The sequence below is a fragment of the Alosa sapidissima genome, chromosome 24 (genome assembly GCF_018492685.1).
Source record: "Alosa sapidissima isolate fAloSap1 chromosome 24, fAloSap1.pri, whole genome shotgun sequence".
Classification (NCBI taxonomy): Eukaryota; Metazoa; Chordata; class Actinopteri; order Clupeiformes; family Clupeidae; genus Alosa; species Alosa sapidissima.
This window is the reverse complement of record NC_055980.1, coordinates 11,623,885-11,635,578: the sequence shown is the minus strand read 5'-3', so window position 1 is coordinate 11,635,578 and position 11,694 is coordinate 11,623,885.

The window sequence follows — 11,694 nt, the reverse complement described above, 5'->3', positions numbered from 1 at the left end:
CAATATGTTTCTTCAGTGCTGTTGAGTTATTAAAGTAATAGTCTCTTTTAATACAAAAAATATGTTTGTTGAAGAATTCTGCCCCACGGTCCGTTTGCATGCAATTTCTGAGGCCCTCCTCCTTTAAAATGGATTCAACTCTTTATACAATTATTATTTTCATACATACCCAGGTATATTTGCTAAAAATGTCTATGTGTGTGAACGTATATTTAAAGTTATCATTCTACTTTCTACTACTATATACTGAGTATATAGGCATATCCACCAAGTCTGCTTGAAACTGTTTCAAAACAATTATCTTGCAATTAACATGCATATTTTTGTGAAGTGTATAAGAATCCTCGACAGATAACCAGTCGGTGACATCTTTGTCAGACAAACGTACACCTGTATCTTTAAATACAGCTTCTTTTAATCTTGTTTTATCGTTGAAAGACCCCTCACTGGATGGTGTATAGTAAACCGCATTTAGAGGGTCCGTCATGATAACCTTTTCACCAAATATTGATTTTGATAACATTTATTGTCACCCACACAAACACATTTACAATGGTAAAGTATCAAACTAGTTTAAAAGCTATCTATAAATACAAAAAACACATTTTCATACAAATGAATGATACAAACATCTACAGTATATGTACATACAGCTATTATATGTTGTCTATGATATGTTTTTTCAAATTTCACATACTGTTACGTGATATGGTTTGTTAATGGAGGCCCCTACTCTACATACGATAGGTTAGAGCAGTCTTCAGACAATGACCTAGCAAGCATTATTTGTTTTTAAGGGCATTAAGCACTGCAAATTCTATGGTAGGCTATAACAGAATCTTGAAAAGTCAGAATCTTTTGATTGCCTGTTTCTAACACAATGATCTTTTGAAAAAAGTATTTTTCACACCAACAGTCCAGAGCTTTAATCCAGAGCTTCAGCAATGTTTTCCTTGATTGTAATGTTTCATACACAAGGGCCTCTACAGCACCCCAGGAATTTTGAGGGTTTGCATGAATTCCTTACGTCTGGAAAACACTCGTGATGACTTGTAACAATTCTGGCTTAAAAAGTCTCTGTTTTTTAGATCCCCTATGTGCTTCTGCTAGTAGTAGGCATCCGGACTTCACCGCCGAAACAATTCTCACATAACTTCTCAGCGATGATATGCTGTAGAATGCTGCACACACACGCCTTTAGGATGTTGTAAGGTAGTGACAACCAAATCCGGTAGCTTCAGAGGATTCACAGGTATTTGTTGACGAGACAATCATTGGTGTTTCAGCATTTTCTTCTTCTTGTATGTCTGTCATTTCGTTAAGTCAAACATACTCTTCAGCCATTTCAAGTTTCAAGTTATCGCTGAGACTGAAGTGACCCTTTGCATGCTCACTGTTTAAGCTTCGTAAACGAGGGGCGTTGATTCCAAAGCTGACGATTCACAATTGTTGGCTAGATCAAGGCAACGCATCGGGAAAAGGCGCCTCTTGATCCTTTGGTATCTATCCAAGCCAACACTACATTTGAACAATCTATCAACCTTTTTGAAAACATTACTTAAAACAAGCATGTCTTTCCATAGATACCTCACTTTAGGACCTTGTACGAATTTCTCTACATCATTTTCTGCAGTAAATATTGCTTCAGCATATGTTGCTATTCTGTAGTCATCACTACACAGGTGAATGAACCCCTGTGGTTCTATTTCAAGACAATTAGCATAAATATGGTAACATTTGGTATAGACCGAACTATTCCATGATGCTGTGAAGGTGCTATCCGAAACAGGTAGTTCAAGATCACTCCAAATATCCCTAAACATTATCCAATCGGCAGCACAAAATGAGATGTGTAGCATCCCCTCTGAAAACACCAAATACGGTGAAGCCAAAACATATAGCTTCACACTGCATTCTTCTTTGTCAAAAACATAGCCTCCTATGCGACCATCACTCAACATCCATTGGTATTCCAGAGCATTGCTCGGTTTATGAAAAAAGTTTACGAATGTTTCCGGCTTTCCTCTTTTTGGTGCAAAAGTTATTTCAGGATCCATTAGCCTGTTGCTAACCGACGTGAGCGTAACTCTTTTCTTGGAAACGGATACTCTTGGTGTATGCGATTCGGCCATCCTTGTAAATACAGGTCCAGAAACTCTTGACAAGTTATTGGTTTGACTGTCTTGAAAGTTAGTTACTCGGTACACACCTACCCGATGCTTTTTATGTCTTTATGTTACAACACTCTGAACTGTTATCAACCAATGAAACACTGTTAAAAACTAACATGCCTATGTAAGACACACCCCCAAAAATTTCATCAATCACCCCTTGCGTCGCTATAAAAATTAGAAAAATGCTATGTCCGCCATTTTGAAAAGAAAGTTTGTGCGCTCCGTTAAGTAAGTAAGTAAGTATTTATTTATATAGCACATTTTACATGCACAGGGTGCAACACAAAGAGTGCGGTAGGACTCGAATACATGCACTGCAAATTTGCCAGTGATTTGTCAAGTAGATTCAACTTGAATTGCTGGGTCTTAGATTAGATTCAACTTTATTGGCATTATGCAGAGTACAAGTACAAAGTTAGCGAAATGCAGTTTGCGTCTAACCAGAAGTGTAAAAAAAGCAGGAAAGTGCAATGTGATATATAAATTATAGACGGACAGGACAAGAAATTGAAAAGAATAGCTGGTTTACAGAAGGTAAACCCAGAAGGTAAATATGTGCAGCGTATTAGCAGCAGGCCTATATAGCATATGAACAATGTATGAACAACATGTAGGCTACAGATATGTGCAATGAAGTAGCAGTAACTTTATAATAGTAGTAAGAATACTATAGATGTTTGCAGCTTATTTACAGAATATATTATAAGAAATGATTATAAGAAAACCATATAGACGGATATGCACAGTACTGTATGTACAGATATGTGCAGGAGGTTTGGACATCACTATGTCAAATAAAAAACGTAACGCTCAAATCGTGGATTGATCGTGGATTGATCATGTCTTACGTTTCCCCAGTCTGCTATTTGTCCGGATAAACAGACCCCTCAGATTTTCCAACACTATGAGGTTATTGGAAATTGAACAATGCTCTATTAAAGGACGGAAACTGATTTCCGATGCGGTTTTCTGATCTAAACAAAAAAATGTGGGGATTCTCAAAGTATAAAACAAGATATATTGTCATTCAGAGATGTAAAATGATTAAAATCTCCAGAAAACAAAAGTTGTGGAAACAGTTGAGTTGTCAAAAGAGAATAGCCTAAAATTACAACCTGAGGAGATTTATTTGACTAAAGGGGGCTTCGTAAGATCGTGGAGCAAATTTTTAGAGAACGGTGTGAGCAGAACTGTTGTTACAGTTTTTTTTTCCTTCCATTGCTTAAGCAGAATTTTGAAATTTCAAATTCAATTTTTTTTTTCCGAAAAACACAATTAACACACAGCCGCCACAGCCAAATAACAGAATCCCTCGGATCTTTTACAAAATGAAACACTTGTTTTAAAATGAAACTCTATTTTGTTGTCAAATCACAAACACACCAAATGATCCGATTACACTTGAATCATGTACACACAGTAATGTACACTGTAAAATCTGATGTGTTAACTATACAACTACACTTTAAACAATTTGGAAACCGATTGCCTGGAAAAGACAAGTAAAGGAACTTATTTATGTAAGTTATATCTAAGTTATATCTAAGTTATACTAAGTAAGTAAGTCAAGTAAGTATTACTCGGTGCACATAAACATTTAAAAAAAAAACATCTGACAATGTGAATCTGTCAATTTGATTGTGAATTCTGTTCAGAAATGAACGCACGCAAGAATGCTTACAGCAATGATGAATGAATGAAATGCCCACCATTCCATGAAGAAAGTGTAACATTATGGAAATGAGCCTTATTAGGCTTATTATTAAGGATTGAACGAGAGAGTTTATTATTTTATACAGTTTATTATCACAAGTAGGAATGGATAAAATGTTGAAGGTCGCCAAATAATACTGTCCGGAACAGCAAGGCCTCACTATCACACGGAAACACAGAGCATCAGACGCCTCAATCTCTAAACTGAAGAGTACACGTGAAACCTCACCAAATTCACACTAGAGGCTAGCTTTAGGCAAGTGCCAGACCATTCAAAAAACAACCAGTCCCTTCAAAACAAGGTAGAATGCTACGTTTAGTGGAATTCCGTGTTCATTTTGGGGCTATAATGAGGGTTCGGTGCTATGTATAAAGAATGTGTGAGGCAGAAGACAAGGACACAAGGAATCAGTGACACAAGGAATGTAACGACGCAGTCTTTTATTGACAACTGACATCCAATCTCAATATTAACTGTTGAATATAAAATGTTTGCTTTAGTTAAAGTAGTGAGGCTGATATGTCTACAGTATATACTCAAATACAATCTGGCTTTATGAAAAATCAGAAAAATTGATTATTAAAGATAGATTATGCAGATGCAGGCCTTAATATGCCTATAAACCCTATAGGGTATTTTACACAATCTAACATACATTTCTCATGCAACCCCTTAAGGCTAACTCCAACATCACCTTCTGCACAAACTAAAAATGTGTATTAAAAGCCTGAGTTTCATACATGCAGGGTGCACACTCTGTAATGTTTGTGGTAAATCTTGTCATTATATGAATGAAAACAGTTTAGCATTACATTCTATGTCAATGCAAAATTGTGGAAGTTAATGTGCTATATAAGGTGTATTAACAACTGGAATAATTACTTGATAATCTTTAAGTAGCCTAAGCAAGCAAGTTAGTTTGAAGCTCAAGTTAGTTTGAATGACTACATTTTGTTGTGTGTGTGTCTGTATACATGTACATATGGATGTGTGTGTGTGTGTTTGTTTGTGAGTGTGTGAGTAACAACAACTTTCGTATGAATTTACAACTCAGAATATTATACAATATACAGTACAACAAACTTTACCAAGTTAATTTACTTACTTTTTCTAAGGCAACAGGTTTTCACAGTTTTTTAAGTAAAGCGAACTAATCACAATTTACACTGTAGCCTTTTCCTCATCGTCACCCACTTGACGAGAGAGTGTAAAGAAAGACGGCGGAGCTTCATTCTTCAGGCAACAAAAACACCTGATAGACAACGTTCTCATCATTTGTAGGTACAGAGCACCACACCGCAGAGATACTCTCTTCTCCCTCCGTTTTACCTTTCAAACAGTTACCGATGATTCCTTGACACGTTTTAAAGTCATAAGATCTCAAAATGATGGGGTCCTTTGGAGGAGCTCCCTCGATCTGTTGTTCAGTCATAGTAGACTATAGGTCTACAGACTCAGTTGGCCCAATTGAAAATGAAAGTCGTAGCCTAAAATGATATTACACCATCTCTCTTTTCCTCCTAACTCGTTGGGAGGAGGATCTTGATATCTGGAGGTAAAAATGGGCTTCGGTTTTTTCCTTGCCGGAGCGTTCGCCAGGTCTTCGTCAGGTTTAGAAATCCTGTTTTGAGGAGTGCCTGCTCCGCTAGACGGCCCCGCAACAGCATCCATATCAATAGTGAGCGCCTCTTCCTCACTGCCGCTAGCACTGCCGCTCTTTCTCTCTAGCTCTTTTATCCTCTTTGTGTTTACGAGCCTCTGCGTGTCTTAATGCTTAAAGAATACCTAGGTTTGCAACATAGGCTACATGTATGTAATCCTACACTACCCCTATTGTGCTTGAACTTTTCAATCGCAGGGCATAAGGCTTAAAGCTGAATTTTAAAAAGGTTACCCAGTGCCCGTTTGCATCTGCTCCTTTTATCCTCTCTGTTTTTACGACCCTCGTCCTTGATGGCGCAGCGTGTCTTAATGCTTAAGGAATGTCTGCGTTTGCAACATAGGCTACATGTATGTAATCCTACACCACCCTCTATTGTGCTTGAACTTTCAATCGCAGGTCATAAGGCTTAAAGCTGAATTTTAAAAAGGTTACCCAGTGCCTGTTTGCATCTGCTCAGCCATTTTCACACAATGGCTAGCCTAGGTTTCACCTCTTATGCGCGCTGATGCTGCAGAGAAGGAGAATTTTAAAAAGGTTACCGGGGCTCGATTGCATCTGCTCCTTTTATCCTCTCTGTGTTTGCGAACCTCGTGCTTGATGACGTAGCGTGACTCGATGGTTAAGGAATGCCCCTACGTTTGCAACATACATGTGCATGTGCAAGGTCAACCTCTACCCCCTGCTGTGCCTGTACAGTCAGCCTCTAGCCCGGCCCACAGGCATTTTTGATTCCTCCCCATTTGTTTGATCACGCCCCTAAACCTTCCCGCTTTTTCAGTCACTTTCAGCCAAACCGTCGGAGGGAGAAGACGTGCGACTAAGAGCTCCAGACTTCAGGCTCTCTCTCTCTCGCGCGCGCAGAGTCCCATCCCAGGGACTCTGTCTGCCTGCCTGCCTGCCTGCCTCTGCCCGCTACTAGGTCCGGGTAATCCTAAGGAATCCTAAGGAATCCCAAGCTCCCCCCGAGTTCAGAGCCCTCGCAAGCCACGCACGCCGCACAGGCCCCCGGCAACAAAAGTTAACTGTTCAACACGGTTGTCCCTCTCACACACTCTCTGGTTGTGCTTTACAGACTTTTATTTTAATTTCTTTTTATTTTTCAATAATACATTTTAAAAACTTCTTATACATTAATACATTTTAAAAACTAAAAAAAAATTACTTCTTTTATACATTTTTACAAAAAAACTCTACACTTTTTACGGTTTCAAGGCACAAAGCAAAGTTACGCCGATGTTGCTGAAAGTTCCAGAAAAACAAGAACGGTCCCGCCCCTTTGTATGATGTCATAAGACACGCCTGCAGAAAATAAGACCTCCCCATCATGACGTCATAAGATACGCCTACCTCACGTGATCAAGAATGATCTGGAAGGTAACGCCCCCCTGAATCAGCGAATTTATAATTTGACCTCTGACCTTAATTAGGGGGCCCCCCATCCATCATCTTGACAGAAGGTGGATGTTATATCTCTCTCAAAATCCTACATACGGTTCCAGATTGATTAATTGCCTATGCCCCACCCCCTTCATTAGCACTGGCAGGTGTTATTAGAAATAGCAGGCAGAGAAGGTCTACCACTACACTATGTTTACATCGGAATTGACGGTGTAACGGCTCCCACACACAGCTGCGTTCCGTCAACGCATTCCAGTGGGTGTTCCCGACGGTAGCTATGCAAATGACTTGAAGTAAAACCGTAATGTGATTGGTTGGTGCCGTCCGTAGATTAGCTTTATTGGCAGGTGCCGTCTGTCGGTGCAGCAACAGCTGAACTCCTCAACGCGAGCAGCTGGAGAAACGCTACGTGACGGACCCACAATTCGGTTCGGCAACGGATCACGTGAGCCCATTTAAAGTGAATGGGATGCGTCTCCAGCAACGCGATGCACGCAGCTGTGTGTGGCGGTACCGATCCACTTGCACGACACTTCATTTTGTCGTGTCGCATTCCACTCTAGTCCTATGGGTGATGTCAAGCGACTTTAACGCGCCCGCAAAGCATCCCGGGAAGGCAGCGCTGCATTTGAAATAATGTAGCGCGACAAAGAAGCTGGCCGAGGCCCATCTTTATGCAAATGATTCCTGTGCGAGAATTTTATTAACATTGTTTCATGTGAGATTGCAGAATTATGGGAAACTGAACGACGAAGTCAGTCACCAATCCCTGTAATAGTAGGCCAGAAACCTGAGAACCTGTGGCCTAAAACAGTATTGGTGGTTGCATGTACCAATGGGTCGCCAGAAAAAAGTTTGGGAAGCACTGCTTAAGCGATGCAGGCTAACGCGCATCTCGTCGGTGATTTGCTGGAACAGTTTGTTATGTTTTTATGGGCAAGGTTTGCCCAAGTTGTTTTGTGGCCGTTTATGGATCCTTGGCTGTCCACGGAGACCGCGTTTTTTTACAGTGTATTCGGGGCACAGGCAGCTAGCGGATGCATGGGCGGACTGGCCATCTGGCATACCGGGCATTTTCCCGGTGGGCCGAAGCACCTTTTGGGCCGATAGAATAGGCTATATAATTATTATATTGGCCAACGATCGGCCCAAAGGAAGGACAATCAGCGGCCCATTGCATTTCTATTGACACTGGACTGATCCAATAACAGCTCACGTCAGGCCCCACCCCTCCCATTTTGGCTCAGAGCCAGGAAGGGAGGGGTGGCATGCCAGGTAGGCTATGTGTGACATGCCATGCTTACGATGATGATTATGATGACTTATTAATTGCGATAATGTAATGATATGGTAATGATAACATAGTAAGGACGTGCATTACAATAACAAATAGCGCAACTTAAATTTTCTAAATGAATGATTTGCAAACCCGGACAGCACAAGAGTGTCAAATCGACGTTAATTGTTGGTCAGATTGATCAGTTTCTGTCAGACACCCAAAATTCAACATCGATGGCATGAGTGGTGGTTGGTCTCTCGAAGTAGAGAAGGTTTCTATCTGGGAAGGGTTATCATGGTAACCCATGGGCTAAAAGACTGTAGATTGACGGAAATGTAAACGAAGTCATGCACAAGCCAACTAGCTATATATAGCCTAACCTATACCATAGGCTACTGGAACTGGAAGACACTAAAGATAATTAGTTCATGTAGCTATACTGTTCCAAAATGTACCAGCAATGTAGGTAGTATAGCCTACAGGAATAAAATATTTCCAGCCCTGTTTATTTCGTGTTGTTTCAGTTGTCCAGTGATAACTGGTATACATTACATTAATATCTACGACAATCTGGGTAATTTAACTCTTTACACATAGGCTTCAGTATGTTTTTGGTGCTGCTGTCAATTGAGCATTGTATAGTTTAAATGTAGCCTATTGAATTATTTGAAATGATACTTTGAATTCACGCAGAAACTCTTCTTTAGATAGATAGATAGATAGATAGATAGATAGATACTTTATTGATCCCCAAGGGGAAATTCAAGGGTCTCAGTAGCATACAGACATCACACACAACATGCACTTACAGCAGAAATGGTAAACATAAGTATAAACATATAACTAAACTCCACTGTACAATAAAGACAGTAGAAGATAAGAAAGATAATAAAACTAACACAACTAAATACTAAATACACTAAATTAAATTAAGAAAGTCCAATGTGCTTGAGGGTGATCAAGCATAAGACGCTTGTAGTGACAGGGCCAGGACTGGTAAGGTGCTAAAGGGAGTGAGTGTCATGGTGAAGGTGCAAAAAGTAGTCCAACCATAGTCCTTTAGTTATGTGTGCATGGCAAGGTGCTCAAGAGAGTGAGTGTCATGGTGAAGGTGCAAAAAGTAGTCATTAATGATTAGTAGTCTTTAATAATTGCTTGTATAGCCTACTTGAATATGGAGATGTGCTCCATGCCTCTGATCAGTCAGAGTGAGGCCTACATCACTTTCAGTGCTCCATGACAGTTGAAAATATACATATTCAAGGGTAATGCAAAGATTCTGTATTTAATTACATGTAGGTGTGCCCGACCAATTTGAGGGCCGCTTGGGCCAAATATGCCAGGGCCGATTTTTGGTCCCAGTCCGCCCCTGAGCGGATGGTAAGGTTGATGTTATGTGACAATTTCTTTCATTCTTAGAAACCGCATTAGCCTACATCGCTTAGGACCTTTAAGAGTCTGAGGTCTTCTGAGGTCTGCATTAAAATGCTGCATGTTTCATCACCAAGTGGTGGTGAGTGTTCCCTTTTACCCTGAGTGGTCTGCTGGGATTTGGCAGTCAAGGTCAGTGGGTGGCTAAACAAGCAGGGGGAAAAGGCTGGCTAAGACGAAGTGTACCTATGTCTCATAATAAAAAATAGTCTTGCACCCTGCACTGTTTGTAACAGTGCATTGCCCATGGCGGGTTAAATGATTGCAAAAGACATGTTGAGGTGAGTTTAACAAGTAGGGTGACCACCTGCTAATAAGCCCAAGGGGGGACAAGGAGTATGTTTCTGAGGGACAATGTGGGACACTTCCTGGCGCGGCGGTGCCCCCACCTCACGGGCAGACTGATAGTGGTTTACCCATTTCTAGCACATATCCACCTTACATGGTATATTAATAATGCCCTATTCCCCTAAACATGTGTAATTGCTGATGCATCATGAATAGGCCAACCAATGTGTTTTTTTTTTCTTCTAAATAAAGATTCATAATACTTTGAACATTCAATGAATTGACAGATGCACTTCCACTTCCGATTTACTTTTGCTATTTCATTTGATTTATTTTTCATTATTTATTCACTTTAAATAAATTATAATGTAAAACTGTAGGATTTACAGGAATTGTAGTTGCTCAACACCACAGGAACAGTTAAAAAAAATCCTCACAACGCCAGAGGTTCACGGAACGAGAAGGGGGAGAAGGATGGTGGACTTGCATGTTAGTAGGCCTAAAGGCAGGCGCAGGGGGAAATAAAATGTGCAGTGTTCTGGGTAGCCTAACGTTCACTAATGTTGTATGATAAAGCCACATCTAGGTTTGATTTCCTCCGCAATTACTTTGTTGTATGGAATAAAATAACACTGTATTTGTAAATAACAGACTTTATTTTATTGTAGGCTATATGTGCTTGGAATATTTCAGCCACCACTTGGCCTAACGTAGGCTAGGCTACCGCAGTGGATAACGTTAACGTTAGTGAAGGTAACGGTAACGTTAACACTCTTTCAAGTAGGCCTATGGCTAATGAAATCTCTGATAACAGATCAATCCACAGCAATGAAATGTGCTTTGTGTGGTAATAATAGGTAGATGTTTGGTAGCCTATTTGTAGGCTACTGCTAGGTCCATATGATTTCCAGTGAATACAAACGACTTTCAAGCACTGCTCAAGTAGCCTAGCTAAATTAAATGTGTGTAATCGGTCGCGTATGTAACTCTTCTCGACTTATACTTTGTTCAATTTAACATCCCCACAATTTAAATGATAAACTCATGTTAACAATTCACCTACGACGGACCTTACACCTAGGGAGAGGGGGGCGTAATATAAGTCATAACTTGTGTTACCAGAGCCCGTCTACCGATTCTCTGGTGTTACGTTGAAACTATTCAGTTTGGTGCAACCCGATACATTTTAGTAGCTCGTAAACTTCAACGTAGTTTACGTTAGAACTAAGTTAAGATGGAACTTAAGTTCAACTGGTGCAACCGGCTGCAGGATATAGAGCACCAACTTTTTTTTGAGCAAGCATTGATTATGCGTGACACCCTATTAACAAGTGTCATTTCATGTCTATTATTTAGGCCTATATTAGATGGCTAGTTGCCAAAGCTACATGAAAAGACCAAACTTCCAAACTCTACATATTTTATTATCACAATTCCTAACTAGGCCTTATTTGGTTTACTGACTAGACATTATAGAAGAAACACAATCATCTGTATTTCAGTATCTAAGTAGGATAAAGTTTAGGGATACCTCCCTGAAATGACTTTTTGCAGGTTGGGATGTCTGCCAGAGTCATCAAGCTCTCCAACACCTCACTGGCAATCACTTACAATCAATGGCAGGGACTCATACCTGGGGTGGTGGTTGTCCCTTGAACTCATGTATACGCCCCGTCCCCATCTTTCTATCTATCTATCCATCTATCTATCTATGTGTCAGTAGTATTCTACTTTTTGAAAGCATATG